Consider the following 18,340-nt stretch of genomic DNA (forward strand, 5'->3'; position numbering starts at 1 on the left):
ACCCCTATTCAGCAAAGCATTTAAGTACATTCTGGAGCCCAGTAAAATCAATGGGACTTAACCACATACTTAAAGTTACACACACGCTCAGATGCTTTGCTGAACAGGATGGACTACTTAATCAGAGCCCCAATTCTGAATGGAACTGAATGCCATATTCTGCCAACAGTTACTACTTGGCAGAGTGCTTACTACTACAAGTAGTGCATTAAATTCTGACACTTATTGGCAGGTGTGATGATTACTATTGCTGAATTCTATATTGCTCAGAGTACTAAGAATTATGCTAGGTGGTGTTTGTAGGATTGGTCCCTAAATTTGTAAGACTAGATGTGTATAAATCAGCATAGCTTCATTGATTTACACCAGCTGAGAATCTAGCCTGTAACTCCAACAGCTTAACAAAGTATTACCATACTTCATGTCATTACTGCCGCTGCTACTAAAATATTAATAAAGCTCAAGATGATTTCAAAGACTTGTGCTGAAATACTTAAAGAGTTACTTTCACGCTGAGAAAAAAATTACAAGTGTAACTGGATTTTAACAATAATGTTTTAAACAAGTTTCTCTGTCCCCTCCCTCCCCCCAAGTCATACCCCACCTTCCTTGATTCTACAGCTACCTCACTGCAGGAGGCAGCAGAAGAGGTGTGAGGAGAAAAATCTCTTATTCAAACTATAACTATCTGAAATAACACTGGAGAAAGAGAGAGTGGTTGGTTAAGTAAATTGCTTCTCATACAAATGTTCTCAGAATGTCAAGTTTGTACCGGTCCTTTCAAATGTCTTTCTGCTTTCATAGCAAATTAATTTTAAATTAAATTACTGGTTTCCTGCTTCAGAGGGCATGAGGTCTAATGTATATTTTAACTTTAATAAATTAAATTATGCATGACCAAATCCGTACCCTGTGCTTAAGAATATACTACATAAAATTGCCAGGCACAGCTCAGCACCAGTACACACAGGCCAAAGAGTGCTCCCTAATCACTGGATTACAGATGTGTCTTAGTCAGAAAGTTACATGTCTAAAAGTATATCTTTAAAAACTGTAAAATACACAGGGGAGCAGCCAATATGCAAAGCACACTGTACACAAGTAAGGCACTCAGCCATAAAATGTTTTTTAATGCAATGTGCATGCAACTTAGCACCAAGTAATCTTAATGGCAGAGTATTGGTTATAGCACTAGAACAACAGAAACAATTGTTTCATGTTGAAAGTTTAGTGTAAACTGGGTGATATCTCAAGTTCATTTGTACATTATAGATTATGCACCCGTAGACATGAGAAATTGTGAAGTGTCTGAGAACAAACTGTGTGACTCTGTTGATCTGAAGAACATTATAATTGTCAAGTAATTATTACCTTGCATAGCTAAGATAAAGTCAATCAAAATTTTTTCACTATTTACTAACTGCCAGGGCTGGCATCAAGATCTAGGGACTCTTCCCATGAGATTAGTCTTTAAGAACTTCAAACCCAATCCCCTCTTGTCCACGACATTCACAATGACATGTGATGACGTGATGTCAGTTACTAGTGATGATGTTATTGTGTAGCGCCAAACCTGTCCCATATTCCATTGTGCTGTGATACTACATCAGGATGGAACATCATTACAATGCACTTTTTGATTTGTTCTGCAAACTACACTTGAGGGGAAGACCTGTGGAAATAACAGCCTCTCCCATGAATCTGGGGATAGCTGGTAATCCCATTCTGAGTATCAGGGGATGATATGAGCTTCAAGTATTGCAAGTAACTGATGCCGGCCCTGGTAAACCCATTTTCATTTGGTATGACCTCCCCCATTTCCAGTACACATTCCAGGGTCATCAAAGCTTCATCATTGGTTCCAAAGAGCGACCAAGGTGTATTTATTCTATTTTGTTCAACGTGGGACTGTTTTTAGTTTTGTTTTGATTCTAGACAATCTGTTCTTCTGGCATGGGCAGCATTAGATTTATCACCAGTAAAGCTCCCCACTGTGGGTGGTTTATGTAATTTGCTTTTAATTTTTTGTGTCAAGTGCTGAGCTGCCACAGCAATATGCATTATGTTAATATTTATCGATTCAGTTGTTTTATTCATTTATAATGTAAAAACATAAAGCAACACAAAAACCTTCATGCAAGGCCGAAGCAAAGCATAAGAAAATTAAACAATTGCTTATGGTCCCGAGCAGCTCAAGGGGGACCCCTATTCACTTTTTATTATATGTGATATGGGGAGCCCCAAAATATTCCTGCTCAGGGCTCCGAATGGGCTAGCACCTGCTTTCATGCATAAAGATGGAGGGTAGGGTTGCCAACTTTTTAATGGCAAAAAACCGAACACCCCTGCCCTGCCCCTGCCCCGTCTCTTCTCCAAGGCTCTGGCCCCACTTGCTCCATCTCCCCTTCCTCTGTCACTCGCTCTTCCCCACCCTCACTCATTTTCACCAGGCTGGGGCAGGGGGTTGGGGTACAGGAGGGGTGTAAGGGCTCTGGCTGGGAGTGCGGGCTCTGGGGTGGGGCCAGGGATGAGGGGTTTGGGGTGGGGGACAGGGTTCCGGGCTGAGAAAGGTGGGTGGGGTGCGTAGCGGGGTTTGGGTTCTGAGGTGGGGCTGTGGATGAGGGATTTGGGGTACAGGAGGGGACTCTGGGCTGGGGCATGGGGTTGGGTGCGTGGGAGGGGGTGAGGGCTCTGGCTGCAGATGTGGGCTCTGGGCTGGGGCTGAGGAGTTTGGGGTGTAAGAGGGTGCTCAGGGCTGGGGCAGGGTGTTGAAGTGTGGAGTCCTGGCGGCACTTACCGCGGCTCCCAGGAAGCAGTTGCCAGGTCCCTGCAGTTTCTAGGCATATGGGCGGCCAGGGAGGCTCCGCGCACTGCCCTCACGCTCGCAGGCGCCGCTCCCACAGCTCCCATTGGTCGTGGTTCCTGGCCAATGGGAGCTGCAAAGCCGGCACTAGAGGAGGGGGCAACACACAGAGCCTCCCTGGCCGCCCATGCGCCTAGGGGCTGCAGGGAGGACCTGGCGACCGCTTCCGGGAGCATTGCAGAGCTAGTGCAGGCAGGGAGCCTGGCTTTGTCCCGGGCCTCCGCTGCACCGCCAACCAGACTTTTAACAGCCCAGTCGGCAATGCCGACTGGAGCTGCCAAGGTCCCTTTTTGAGCAGGCATTCCACTCGAAAACCAGACACCTGGCAACCCTAATGGCAGGTTAGGAGATGCAGGCGCATGCATCAACCCCTTCACCTTTAGAGATTTGAGTTTAAACCAGTGATATGCACATCTCAAAACCTTTGGTTTCTGTTCTCATTTCTAGTCCTTGTTTTAGGTCTTTGGTCACTATATAACAAGAAGTGAACCATTATGTTTTATTTACAATTAAACCACCGAGTAGAATGAAACCAAGCCAATACACTTGTAGCTAATTACAACACCAGAAAAACAGAAACAATGGTTTTATGTTGAAACTGTAGTGTAATCTGGGGGAGGAGGGGGGGTGTCCGAAGTTCATTTGTGTCTGGATCCAGCTGCCTGTTGCTGACACAAATAAATACAGAGGAACCATCATTGCACCTGACTCTGGAATGCACATGTGTAGAAGTGAAAATGGTTAATTTTCACAGACTCAAAGTGTGGGTTAGTGCTAATTCCTGGCCTCTGTAAAAAGACTCACTGCTGGCAAAACAAAACAAATAGTAGTCACCATCAAGGACTCATTTTATTCCTTCCCAATGGAAATATAAGGTTTCTAGCCTGTGCACACTAAGTTAGAAAGACAAACAATTCCATGTCATATTTTTCAGAGGTGAGCTACTAAAACTGATTTTCTCAATAGGTCACTCACTGCTGGTCTGATCATGACTCTGGCTATGCTCATGCTCCCTGACTACTCTGACCAGGCTACTCCCAGGTGATACCAGGTGGCTACTCCCTCTCCCAAGCAGGTGGGTGGACAGGGGTGACAAGTAGATACAACCTTCTGTGCACATGCACGCACACACACACACACCCCACAACTTGCAGGCCAGCACTGCTGAGCTGACATGGAGAGGCATGTAAACTGGACCAGGAAAAGGGTTGGCTCAGCTTATTTCCCCAGTGGAACAAGGCAGAAACAGGGACTGATTTGTGACTCTCCTGGGTCAGGGCAACTACAAACTGCCCTTTACTCAGAACACATTGCAGAGTGCTAATCTAGCCCTTTGCACCGAGGGTGAAATTTACCCCTGTGCAAATGGCCAGCACCAGGCCTATATACACTTAAGTCTAACTGAAGACCTGTTTTGAGAGCTTAAGTGGGATTTATATAGAGTATGGGGTTTGTGCTGGTATTTCAGGAATGCATAGCACCCCTTGAGATGGTCAAGAATTAAAATACTAGGATAATTGTAAGAAGTTTTCAAAAGGTCGTGTCGTTACTGTCGGAAGAGGATACTGCCAATAATGACATCACAACTTTAGCCAATGCAGGATGGCTGACATGACATCACTGTTTTGCTGGAGGAACACAAGTCAGCATGCCAGTAATTAATGATTTAATGACTGGCAGGTCATTTTAACCTGCAAGGCCTTCAAATAGTCAGCCTTTGAATGTGTAAAATTTAATAATAGGAGGGACTGAATAGCTAGAAACACCGATAATGGAACATGGAGGCTTCATTGTACCTGGCCCAGTTCAGCAGTGATCAAATATAGGTATTATATCATGATTGTTTACAGGGCTATATGAAATAGTGGAGATGTCTGCCCTTTCCAAGTGGACAGCTATGGATATCATGATTGGCACCATTCCTTTGCAACAATTTCCACCCAGTAATTGGGCACCCTTCCTCATCAGAAAGGCCAAGAATTAAATGATAATGAAAACCAAACTACCATCTATCTAACTCTTGGCTGTGGGGATAAGTAAAGCAGTGCAGATTTCTGCTGCTGTGTAAGGAAGTTTGCATTGCGTCCTATATGTAGCTGTTGTGGAGGTCCAGTAAATAGAAGACTGCACTCTGGAGAGCTGTCAGACAAGCATCTTTCAGAAAGGCTAAATTCGCTTTCTAAAAGAGCCTACAAAAATGTGGGTTAAAAAAGGAGAGAAATAAATAATCATGAACCAGAGATTCTACCAATAGATGTTCACTATGGCCAGCACCAAACACATATGGATCAGTATGACTGATAAGAGGAAAGGAGGGTTGGTAGTAAGCTCTTGGTTTTAATTGTATACCGAAGAGTACCATCCCATCCACACTTGAAGAATCACATCAGTAAAGCAGAGCTGCTACTCCCAAATTATATGAAAAAGCAGAATAAAACCAGCAATTATATCGTACCACAGGGGAATTGTAATGCACAGAGAGAGTAATCACTCTCCATTGTGTTTGTTCAAACGTATCCTTCATCAGACAGATAACTGTATCTACCGTACATTGAGCAAGAATAGATGAAGTTCTGGCTCAGGCTTGTTGCAGTGTAGGGCTAAACACACATATGGTAAAGGAGGCCAAAGGCTGTCACAGAGAGAGGACATGAAAATGGCAAAGGAAAGCACTGCCTGGGCAAATGAGGTTCTGGAAGAAGGAATGTATCCATAAGTAGGTTTGATTGACTCATTCAGGATGGGCCACAAGGAAACTATTGTTAAAAAAAAAAAAAGAACCAAAGGTAGAAATTTAAGTTGCCCAGGCATTATCGAAGGGTTTCCTACTTCTCCCTTACATACTATCCAATCCATCACTCCACTTGAATAACTATGCATCTGCACACACAAGGGCTACCCCAAGACAGCGCATCTTGCAGTCAGGGGAACAAATTCACTCCCACACCACAAATAAACAGTTAGAGCTTGCGGGTGCCATGGTGCTTTGAGGCACAGTCCTGCCTTGGGGCGTGTTATGCCACCTTCTGGAACTCACCAGCACAGAGGGTAAAAACTATTTCCCCATGCTAATTTTCCCCCTACTGTTACTCATACCTTCTTGTCAACTGTTTGAAATGGGCCATCCTGATTATCACTACAAAAGTTTTTTTCCCCTCCTGCTGATAATAGCCCACCTTAATTGATTAGTCTCATTAGAGTTGGTATGGCAACACCTGTTTTTTCATGTTCTCTGTATAAATATATCTTCCTATTGTCTTTTCCACTGCATGCATCTGAAGAAGTGGGCTTTAGCCCATGAAAGCTATGCCCAAATAAATGTGTTAGTCTCTAAGGTGCCACAAGTACTCCTCGTTCTTTTTGCTGATACAGACTAACACGGCTACCACTCTGAAACCAGCACAGAGGGGAGGCTCGCTCACTGACACACCCATTTATGTGGGCCAGCTTATGCCCTCTGTGATGCAGTTTACTCCCACTGTGATTCCATGGATCTGCTTCCTCCCTACCCCCTCTGAGGGTCTCAGTGCCTTTGGGGGAGCATAGAAGGAGTAGTCCCAGTGCTTTAATGAGCCTCTGGACTGTAATTGTACCTGCCTGTTCTGTGGGCTAAGCAAGGAGGGAGGAAATATAGGAAATAAGGAATGGTCTAGGGAAGGTAGGTTGGGAACTTCAGTTCTCTGCGTCTCACTGCAAGAATATAGAAACATGAAATGAAATTAAGAGGTGGAAAATTCGAAGTGGATAAAAGTGAATACTTTTTACACAACCCAAAATTAGTCTGTGGAACTCATTGCCACAAGGTATCTCAAGGTCAAGTTCAGCAGGATTTTAAAAATGGATTAGACACACACAACCCCAGAGAGAGAGAGAGAACGAACAAGGGTATCCCGAGTCATATTAATAAAATATTAAAAAATAAGAATGAGTTTTGGAAGTGATATAATCCCTCATGATTCAGGGTTATGAGGAAACTTTCCCTGAGGACAGGATATCCCATAACTGTCACTGAAAAGTTTCTTGTAGCTTCCTCTGAAACATCTGGTACTGGGGACTTTTGGTGAGAAGGGAACCAGAGTAGATGGAGCACTAATTTAATCTAGTTCAACAATTCTTATATACCACTCTCCCCATTGTTCATCTGTGCAAAGGCCAGATACAATCTGTCCCAAAGGAAGTAGGAACAATTTACTCATAATTAGAAACTGCTGGTCATATATTCTATGTGATTTGGTTTTTAAAAAGATGACATCATGCACAACTTTAGCTGGAACATGGTTTATAAAAAGAAACAGATAAGCATATCGCTAAATGATGCAGAAGAAGCAGCTCAGATACCAGCTTTGAGCTGTGCTGGTTAGCTCCAAATGTAGGCTTGTTATGTAGCACACAATTAATACTCATCTGTAAAGTCAGTGGGTCAAATTCTGCCCTCAGGTAATATGCACAGGACACCCAATAGTGTTCTGTTGTACTGGTGTGTGTCTGGAGTAACTCCGCTGAAGTCAATTAAGTCCTTACTCTGGATTTACACCAGTGTAGCTAAGGGCAGAAGTTGGCCCATTGACTACATGGGTGCATGTATTGGAGGGCAGAATTTGGTCACTAAATCATCTCTAAACAATTTTTTTTCCTGAAAGTCACTGGGACAATTCACATATTTGTAGCTAGATTGTGATACACTTACTCATACTGAACAGTACCTTACCCCATGAGTAGTCAGCATGAGCCAGAGTATAAGAATCTGGCCCTTAAACATCAATGCAGTTAAAGCTGGTCAGATCCTCAGCTGATGTACATTGTCATAGTTCTGCTGAAGTCAGTCCAGCTGAGAATCTATCTTATTGTTTTTCAGTTTTTGGGTATTGGAGAAGATCATATCTAAAACTTCTGAGGGTACCAATCATCCCAGCCACAGCTGAACTAATAGCACAAGATATGGATCCTTTGCCAAATGCCTTCCCTCAGGAAAGTAAATAGAACACTTTTGCAATGCTCTAGCTCAGATTAATCCAGAACATTTAAAGAGCTTGAACTCTGGCCTGGAAAAGTAGAGAGTATTAATTCTAATCGCTCAGTCTTAGTTGGTCTAAGATCCTTTTCCACACCCAGCAGCACATTGTCCATAATCAAATAGTTCCATTCTTCTAAGAGTTCAGTTTTAAAATTAGTCTGAATAGGAGAACTTGGCAAATGGATACACTGCCAAAGTTAATTTCTCCTGTTATCAATTCAAAAGGCTTAAATAGGCAGCGAAAGTGTTTCATAAGTGTTCACTGTTCGGAGTTCAAACTAATACCTTTTGCTAAATTGCATCCTGATGTTTAATCACTAGACACTTTATATTTGTTTCAGTGATTGGGATCTCTCCACAATATAATATGGGGAATTCAAACAAATGGGCTCCTCCAATGTAAGTTTCAGTTCTGGAAGATTGTTGTACTTCTAAAGTTCACCTAGAAATACAATGTGCTTTAAGAGAGTGACTGAAATAACCACAGATTTTTCAGTCAGTTAAGACTTTAATATTTCTGTCATCATCAAGAATGCCTCATGCTATGACATCCAATAATGACAAAACATCTGACTGGCTTTTAGTTGTCATTACTTTCAATTTAGATATTTTGGATTTATTATCAGACATGACAATTTCAAACTCTCTCTCTCTCATCCATACACACACACACACACACACACATATATCTCTGGGCCTGGAAAGTAAGTCATTTTGTAACTGGACCAAAAATGTTGAGTTGCAGTGTATTTTTTACCAAAGGGAGAAACTGAGAAATGCTCATTTCGGGGCAGCATTTTGTTGGGGGGTGGAGGGGATATGGATACTGGGAAATGGCACCCAGTAGACCGTGACTCACATGTAGTCCAAGATCTGAGCACTTGCCCAAATAAATCATAGAATATCAGGGTTGGAAGGGATCTCAGGAGGTCATCTAGTCCAACCCCTGATCAAAGAAGGACCAATCCCCAACTAAATCATCCCAGCCAAGGCTTTATCAAGCCAGACCTTAAAAACCTCAAGGGAAGGAGATTCCACCACCTCCCTTGGTAATGCATTCCATTGTTTCACCATCCTCCTAGTGAAAAAGTTTTTCTTAATATTCAACCTAAACCTCCCCTACTGCAACTTGAGACCGTTACTCCTTGTTCTGTCATCTGCTACCACTGAGAACAGTCTGGATCCATCCTCTTTGGAACCCCCTTTCAGGTAGTTGAAAGCAGCTATCAAATCCCCCCCATTCTTCTCTTCTGCAGACTAAACAATCCCAGTTCCCTCAGTCTCTCCTCATAAGTCATGTGCTCCAGTACCCTAATCATTTTTGTTGCCCTCCGCTGGACATTTTCCAATTTTTCCACATCCTTCTTGTAGTGTGGGGCCCAAAACTGGACACAGTATTCCAGATGAGGCCACACCAATGTTGAATAGAGGGGAACGATCACGTCCCTCGATCTGCTGGCAATGCCCCTACTTATACATCCCAAAATGCCATTGGCCTTCTTGGCAACAAGAGCACACTGTTGACTCATATCCAGCTTCTCGTCTACTGTAACTACTAGATCCTTTTCTGCAGAACTGCTGCCCAGCCATTCGGTCCCTAGTCTGTAGCGGTGCATTGGATTTTTCCGTCCTAAGTGCAGGACTCTGCACTTGTCTTTGTTGAACCTCATCAGATTTCTTTTGGCCCAATCCTCTAATTTGTCTAGGTCCTTCTATATCCTATCCCTACCCTCCAGTGTATCTATCCCTCCTCGCAGTGTCATCTGCAAACTTGCTGACGATGCAGTCCATGCTATCCTCCAGATCATTAATGAAGATATTGAACAAAACCGGCCCCAGGACCGACCCTTGGGGCACTCCGCTAGATACTGCCTGCCAAGTAGACATGGAGCCATTGATCACTACCCGTTGAGCCCGACAATCTAGCCAGCTTTCTATCCACCTTAGAGTCCATTCATCCAGCCCCATACTTCTTTAACTTGCTGGCAAGAATACTGTGGGAGACCGCATCAAAAATTTTGCTAAAGTCAAGGAATAACACATCCATTGCTTTCCCCTCATCCACCGAGCCAGTTATCTCATCACAGAAGACAATTAGATTAGTCAGTCATGACTTGCCCTTGGTGAATCCATGCTGACTGTTCCTGGTCACTTTCCTCTCCTCTAAGTGCTTCAGAATTGATTCCTTGAGGACCTGCTCCATGATTTTTTCCAGGGACTGAGGTGAGGCTGACTGGCCTGTAGTTCCCCAGATCCTCCTTCCCTTTTTTAAAGATGGGCACTACATTAGCCGTTATCCAGTTGTCTGGGACTTCCCCCAATCACCATGAGTTTTCAAAGTTAATGACCAATAGCTCTGCAATCACATCCAGCAACTCCTTTAGCACTCTCAGATGCAGCGCATCCAGCCCTATGGACTTGTGCTCATCCAGCTTTTCTAAATAGTCCCAAACCACTTCTTTCTCCACAGAGGGCTGGTAGCCTCCTTCCCATGCTGTGCTTCCTATGCAGTCGCCTGGGAGCTGACCTTGTTCGTGAAGGCAGAGGCAAAATAAAAAGCATTGAGTACATTAGCTCTTTCCACATCCTCTGTCACTAGGTTGCCTCCCTCATTCAGTAAGAGACCCACACTTTCCTTGACTTTCTTCTTGTTGCTAACATACCTGAAGAAACCCTTCTTGTTACTCTTAACATCTCTTGCTAGCTGCAACTCCAAGGATGATTTGGCCTTCCTGATTTCACTCCTGCATGGCTGAGCAAGATGTTTATACTCGTCCTTGGTCATTTGTCCAACCTTCCACTTCACGTAAGCTTCTTTTTTGTGTTTAAGATCAGCAAGGATTTTACTGTTAAGCCAAGCTGGTCGCCTGCCATACTTACTATTCTTTCTACACATTGGGATGGTTTGTTCCTGTAACCTCAATAAGGATTCTTTAAAATACAGCCAGCTCTCCTGGACTCCTTTCTCCCTCATGTTGTTCTCCCAGGGGATCCTGCGCATCAGTTCCCTCAGGGAGTCAAAGTCTGCTTTTCTGAAGTCAAGGGTCCGTATTCTGCTGCTCTCCTTTCTTCCCTTTGTTAGGATCCTGAACTCGACCATCTCATGGTCACTGCCTCCCAGGTTCTCCTCCGGTTTTGCTTCCCCTACTAATTCTTCCCAGTTTGTGAGCAGCAGGTCAAGAAGAGCTCTGTCCCTAGTTGGTTCCTCCAGCACTTGCACCAGGAAATTGTCCCCTACACTTTCCAAAAACTTCTTGGATTGTCTGTGCACCGCTGTATTGCTCTCCCAGCAGATATCTGGGTAACTGAAGTCTCCCATGAGAACCAGGGCCTGCGATCTAGTAACTTCCGTTAGTTGCTGAAAGAAAGCCTCATCCACCTCATCCCGCTGGTCCGCTGGTCTATAGCAGACTCCAACCACGACATCACCCTTGTTGCTCACACTTCTAAACTTAATCCAGAGACTCTCAGGTTTTTCTGCACTTTCATACCAGAGCTCTGAGCAGTCATACTGCTCTCTTACATACAATGCAACTTCCCCACCTTTTCTGCCCTGCCTGTCCTTTCTGAACAGTTTATATCCATCCATGACAGTACTCCAGTCATGTGAGTTATCCCACCAAGTCTCTGTTATTCCAATCATATCATAATTCCTTGACTGCGCCTGGACTTCCAGTTCTCCCTGCTTGTTTCTCAGCTTCTTGCATTTCTGTATAGGCATTTAAGATAACTCACTGATCATCCCGCTTTCTCAGTATGAGGGAGGAGCCTTCCCCTCTTGTGCTCTCCTGCTCATGCTTCCTTCCGGCATCCCACTTCCCCACTTACCTCAGGGCTTTGGTCTCCTTCCCACAGTGAACCTAGTTTAAAGCCCTCCTCACTAGGTTAGCCAGCCTGCTTGCAAAGATGCTCTTCCCCCTCTTCGTTAGGTGAAGCCCGTCTCTACCTAGCACTCCTCCTTCTTGGAACACAATCCCATGGTCAAAGAATCCAAAGCATTCTCTCCAAATGCATGTTGTCAAGTCAGCTATGCCTGATATCAGTTCTTTCAGTGCCAGGCTTTTTTTTTTTTAATTGCCCTCCAGTGTTTCATGGATCTTAGGCATTATGCTATGGAGAAATAGATTTCCAGGCATCTTATACTAAATGAGCACCCTAAAACCTTTGTTAGCAGTGTGACTGCTCTAATCAATGAAGAGATTGACAGCAAGTCTTATAGTTCTGTCTGCTGTGTCTTGATGAAAACTGATGTAACAAATCTAAATTTCTACACATATGTGAATGTGAAAACAAATGTAAAGATTATGTTGTTTAATATTTGCCAATTAAGTTCAAATTATTCCTCGAGGACACACTAATTTGCTTGCACCTATCTTTCCAGGCATTTTTCCTCAGCTGGTAAGTTTACATCAACTCGTGCCCCTTTACATTTAGATTCAAAGCTGATGACTAGAGCTGGTCCAAACTCTTCTGATGGAACAGTTTTTCATCAAAATTGAAATGGGTTGTGGGAATGCATCAATTTTGATGAAAAGTTCTGCATTCTCATTTCATTTTGATAATGTCAAAATGTTTTGCTTTGACAGAGTTTCATTTTGTTTCAACCTTTTTATTATATTAAATATTATTTTTAATATTATATATTATTATATTATATTTTGTTTCCACATTAGCAAAACAAAACACGTTGATAGTTACAAGACCCGAAGAAGGGCTCTGTGTAAGTTCCAAAGCTTCTCTCAGCAGAAGCTGGTCCAATAAAAGACATTACTTCACCCACCTTGTCTCATGGGAATTTTTGACTCAAAATGTCAGAATTTCCTGGGGAATGGAAATTCTGGTTTCCAGCCAGCTCTATTGATGTCATAAACAGTAATGTAAATTAGACACTGGGGACCTATGAAACTTCCACTGACTTCAATGGGAGTTGCCCTCATGCAACTTATAGTAGGATCTAGCCACAGGTGTAAAGGGAAAATCATGGGTCAGAAAATGAATGTAAGTAGCAAAGTAGAGTCACCTGGACCAATTTGGTATTCAGAGGGTGTGCAAAATGAGTGTGACTTACACCAATTTGGGATTCTGGGTGGACTCAGTACAATACTGGCATTAGCAGCTCAGTTCCCAAGAAGTCAATAGGATTGATTCTGACACCAGGGTAAATCAGGTATTATGTTACACCATTGGAGTCAGTGCAGTTACACAGACAAGAAACTAGGAAGACAGCAAAACCAGGCCCTGGTGGAACTGTGCAGGATCCCAGGGGAATGGGCAAAGGTATGCCACCTTTCCTCAGACAACACTCCCTGCACCAGATACCACATCCTGGGATGGGATGGCCTAGCAGCAGCTACAGCAATTTGATGCTACGTAAGGATCTCCCCATTCAGGTGAGATTCAATCCTCAGGTGGCTCGAGCTGTTGGCTTTTCAGTTTCTTTGCAAAATCAGGGTGACACAAAGCAGCCTCAGTGGGGCTCTAGCAATGGGGAGCTGGGTGGACCATTTCCCAGCTGCCTTCCCCCTGCTATAGTCTTTGCCTGTGACAGGCAATATGACACTACGTGGCTGAAAGCAGCAGTGTAGGTGCGAAGGCACCGCCTGGGTGAGTAGAGAGCTGTGTAGGGATGAACTCAGGTGCGATTTGTCTGTACTCTACTCACCTAAGCAATGCCTCACCATCTACATGGCTACTCCAACCTGTTCTAGGGTGTCATAGTCTGAATACATAGTCTACAAACTGCCAAGAGAAGCATGCAGAGTAGATGTAGTCTAAGAGTATTGCAGAGACACTGAGTCAGATGCTGTTTCAGACAAGCTGCACTCTCTGCTGGAGGGAGCCGTAGGGTCAAAGTTGAAGAAGAACCCCAGGTAGCATGTGGAGTGGTGCAAAAGGGGCTGTAGAAGGGGCGTGGATCAGGCCCATTTTGTTTTCTAAAACCTTTTAACATGGTAAGTTTAAGGTAATTTCCTATATGGTCTTGTTAGTGAGATGGCTGCATTTTGCAGATTAAGATGGTGGAACAATTTAATGTCTCCTTGATCTCCTCCCATTATTTCAGCACCGTGAGTTTTGATGTCACATGTATTAAGGTGCTCATTCTTCGGGCTCTGAACGGACTTTACAGAGGTTTAGAAAATGATTTCTATGATTTAATCCTTCAGGGAGCCAAAATTAGTGCTTGAAAAGACAATCTGAAAAGAATGCAACCAGATACTCATTGTGACACTACTGTGCTGCATCACAAGATGCAGATTAAAATAGTTGAATTATATGGAAACGCTTTTTTATTCCTCAGAGGACAATCAGTATTTGGACTTCTCTGTTTCAAAGGTAATGGAATAATCTTTCATACATGGACAATTGGACACCAAGTGTATCTGGGAGAATAAACAGATGACTTACTATGGTGATTCTTGCTCCCATCATAGGGTTAAACTAATGAGGAGTGGGGGGTTTTGTCTCTGTCTCTTAAAGCGCTGGGTGGGAATGCTACAATGACTGGCACCTAAAAATACATGACAGAAAGACAGCTCCATTAAATTTCGATGGGGAGGGGGCATCTCCTACACAACCAAATTTTCTGGACTTAAGTTCTACCTGTCATTTTCTGTTTCATTATAAGAAAAGGAGTACTTGTGGCACCTTAGAGACTAACCAATTTATTTGAGCATGAGCTTTCACGAAAGCTCATGCTCAAATAAATTGGTTAGTCTCTAAGGTGCCACAAGTACTCCTTTTCTTTTTGCGAATACAGACTAACACGGCTGTTACTCTGAAACCTGTTTCATTATAGAATCTGTGCAGATTTTTGTTTTCTTTCTCTGCCATATGCGTAGGCTACAAGCATGTCTCTTCCATATTTCTTTACTGTCAGTGCATCTCAGTTACAAAAGGGAGATTAAGGTGTCGCAGGTGTACTAGGTTATTACAGGTTCTCATACTGAGAGTGTCACAAATTGGTACCTTTCAGCAAGATGGCTGCTGCCAGCATTGGCTGAGATAATAGAAATGCCAATTGAAATGAAAACTTTTCCTAATACATTGAATAGAAAATACAGTTGTAGAAGGGTTTCGTAATATTTGAACTTTCAGGATGCCACACTTAACAACATGGGTGCAGTTTTACTTAACTGCGAAGGCTTTCTTGAAAGTGGCTTTTTTTGTCCTTTCCAGCAGAGTATTCTGATACTCACCCTTGATGTGAAGGTTCTGGAAGACAGGAGGATTGGACTGCACCAAAAAATACCTACTCTCTAGCAATGTTGCATCCAATCTTGCAGTCCTGATTTAGGCAAAGTGTCATTAGCCTCTCAATTACGCCAGCTGACACTGGATTTTCACCAACGTACGTTGAACAGAGTATAGTCCGATGTCTTTAATAGATGCTTTGCCTGGAAAAGGACTACAAGATTTGGCCCACTGTGTTAATACTTTTAATAATGCACTTGGGAAGCACAGAAGTAAATGAGGTGTTTACTTCTAAGACAAGTACGTCAAAATTCTAAACTTTCCACATTATAATAGGTTAATCACAGTGGCAATTGGCTTCACAGAGAGGAAATTTTAAATGTCTCCTGTATGTAGAGAAAAATCTCTTCTTGCACTCAACATTTTACGAGATGAATCAAAATTGCTTCCCCCCCATCCCCTCCCCAATGCACATCTCCAGTGACTCTGCTGCAGACACTCTACTTCACTGCTGGAAGCCCCATGGGATTCAATGAGTGGGCAGATCTGAGGGCTTCCTTGTCATGGGTGTCAGACAGGAATGTTCATTAATAAATGCTAGGTTTCAGAGTAACAGCCGTGTTAGTCTGTATTCGCAAAAAGAAAAGGAGTACTTGTGGCACCTTAGAGACTAAACAATTTATTTGAGCATAAGCTTTCGTGAGCTACAGCGATGCATCCGATGAAGTGAGCTGTAGCTCATGAAAGCTTATGCTCAAATAAATTGGTTAGTCTCTAAGGTGCCACAAGTACTCCTTTTCTTTTGATAAATGCTGATGTAGACACTTCCTTTACCTCCTCTCCCAGGCAACAACAATAAAATCCACTAACAGGAGAAAATAAAGCAAGGTTCTAGCAACTCTGCCAAACTGTGACCACTAAATCCCTCTTCAACCAGCATCTTTCAAGTGAAGAGGGAGACATTTTTTTCTCTAAGCATCCTTCTTCAGACACACAAGCACACAATCATTCTCCCCACCCATTCTAAAATTCTTAAATATATAAAAATGGATTAAAGTTACAGAAAAGTTAGAATAGATTTGAATGCATAACGAACTCCCCCAAGGAACTCTTGTTTCATTTGTATATAATGCCCTCAATGCAAAGAGATATTTAGCCATAACTGTGGGTCTTTCGATGCACTCACGTAAATTGCATTTGCATTTCTCTTGATTTCCCTTTGCACGATTTACTGTGGTTATCATGGCAACACAGACATTTGCTGGGATAAGGAGTAGTGTGGAATCTGGGAGTGTAACATGATCAAAGCTTTAAAAGTGCAACATGAATGGGGAAGCTTATTTCCCAGCTTCTGATAGGTTTGTGTCAAGGTTCCTCCCCCACTCTGAACTCTAGGGTACAGATGTGGGGACCTGCATGAAAAACCTCCTAAGCTTATCTTTACCAGCTTAGGTCAAAACTTCCCCAAGGTACAAAATATTACACCCGTTATCCTTGGACTGGCCGCTACCACCACCAAACTAATACTGGTTACTGGCGAAGAGCTGTTTGGACGCGTCTTTCCCCCCAAAATACTTCCCAAAACCTTGCACCCCACTTCCTGGACAAGGTTTGGTAAAAAGCCTCACCAATTTGCCTAGGTGACTACAGACCCCGACCCTTGGGTCTTAAGAACAATGAACAATCCTCCCAACACTTGCACCCCCCCTTTCCTGGGAAATGTTGGATAAAAAGCCTCACCAATTTGCATAGGTGACCACAGACCCAAACCCTTGGATCTGAGAACAATGAAAAAGCATTCAGTTTTTTACAAGAAGACTTTTAATAAAAAATAGAAGTAAATAGAAATAAAGAAATCCCCCCTGTAAAATCAGGATGGTAGATATCTTACAGGATAATTAGATTCAAAAACATAGAGAACCCCTCTAGGCAAAACCTTAAGTTACAAAAAAGATGCACAGACAGAAATAGTTATTCTATTCAGCACAATTCTTTTCTCAGCCATTTAAAGAAATCATAATCTAACACATACCTAGCTAGATTACTTACTAAAAGTTCTAAGACTCCATTCCTGGTCTATCCCCGGCAAAGAGCAGCACACAGACAGACACAGACCCTTTGTTTCTCTCCCTCCTCCCAGCTTTTGAAAGTATCTTGTCTCCTCATTGGTCATTTTGGTCAGGTGCCAGCGAGGTTACCTTTAGCTTCTTAACCCTTTACAGGTGAGAGGAGCTTTCCCCTGGCCAGGAGGGATTTCAAAGGGGTTTACCCTTCCCTTTATATTTATGACACGCCCCCCAAATCTCAGCTAGGGTGAAACACTGGCTGGGATTTCTTCCTGGAGATCTAGGAAAAACAGAGTTAATAAGACACATGCATCTCTAAATATACTACCAAGTACATAAAGACTAACAATATTTTCCACATCTCAAGGACGATTTTAACCAGTTGATTCTGGGAAACTTTCATGGGAGACTGCATCAGCCACTTTGTTAGAAGCTCCTGAGATGTGTTGGATGTCGAAATCAAAATCTTGGAGAGCTAAACTCCACCGAAGAAGTTTTTTGTTAGTTTCCTTGACGGTGTGAAGCCACTTCAGTGCAGCATGGTCAGTTTGCAGGTGGAAACGCCGTCCCCAAACATATGGGCGTAGCTTTTCCAGAGCGTAGACAATGGCGTAACATTCTTTTTCAGTGACTGACCAGTTGCTTTCCCTCTCAGACAGTTTTTTGCTGAGAAACACTACAGGGTGGAATTCTTGATCAGGTCCTTTCTGCATTAAAACTGCTCCCACACCACGCTCGGACGCATCTGTGGTTACTAGGAACGGTTTGTCAAAGTCTGGGGCCCTTAGTACAGGGTCAGACATGAGTGTCGCTTTAAGCTTGTTAAAGGCCTTCTGACACTTTCCGGTCCACTGAACAGCATTTGGCTGTTTCTTTTTGGTTAGGTCTGTCAGTGGGGCAGCGATTTGGCTGTAGTGCGGTACAAATCGTCTGTAATAACCAGCCAAGCCTAAGAAGGATTGAACCTGTTTCTTTGACTTTGGGACAGGCCACTTTTGGATAGCATCCACTTTGGCCTGTAGGGGGCTGATAGTTCCTTGACCCACCTGGTGTCCAAGGTAAGTCACTCTGTTTAGGCCTATTTGACACTTCTTAGCCTTAACAGTTAGTCCTGCCTCCCTTATGCGCTCAAGGACTTTTTGTAGATGTTCCAGGTGGTCTGCCCAGGGAATCCGAAAATATGGCCACATCGTCAAGGTAGGCGAC

General features: G+C 43.2%; 1 protein-coding gene across 13 annotated transcripts in view; it reads right to left on the reverse strand.

The window, feature by feature from the left end:
* The window catches only part of LOC125631202 (sodium channel protein type 5 subunit alpha-like), a 328,900-nt gene that overhangs the window by 93,941 nt on the left and 216,619 nt on the right, over positions 1-18,340 (reverse strand). The gene's annotated exons all lie outside the window — the stretch shown is intronic.

This window comes from Caretta caretta, chromosome 2 (genome assembly GCF_965140235.1).
Source record: "Caretta caretta isolate rCarCar2 chromosome 2, rCarCar1.hap1, whole genome shotgun sequence".
NCBI lineage: Eukaryota > Metazoa > Chordata > Testudines > Cheloniidae > Caretta > Caretta caretta.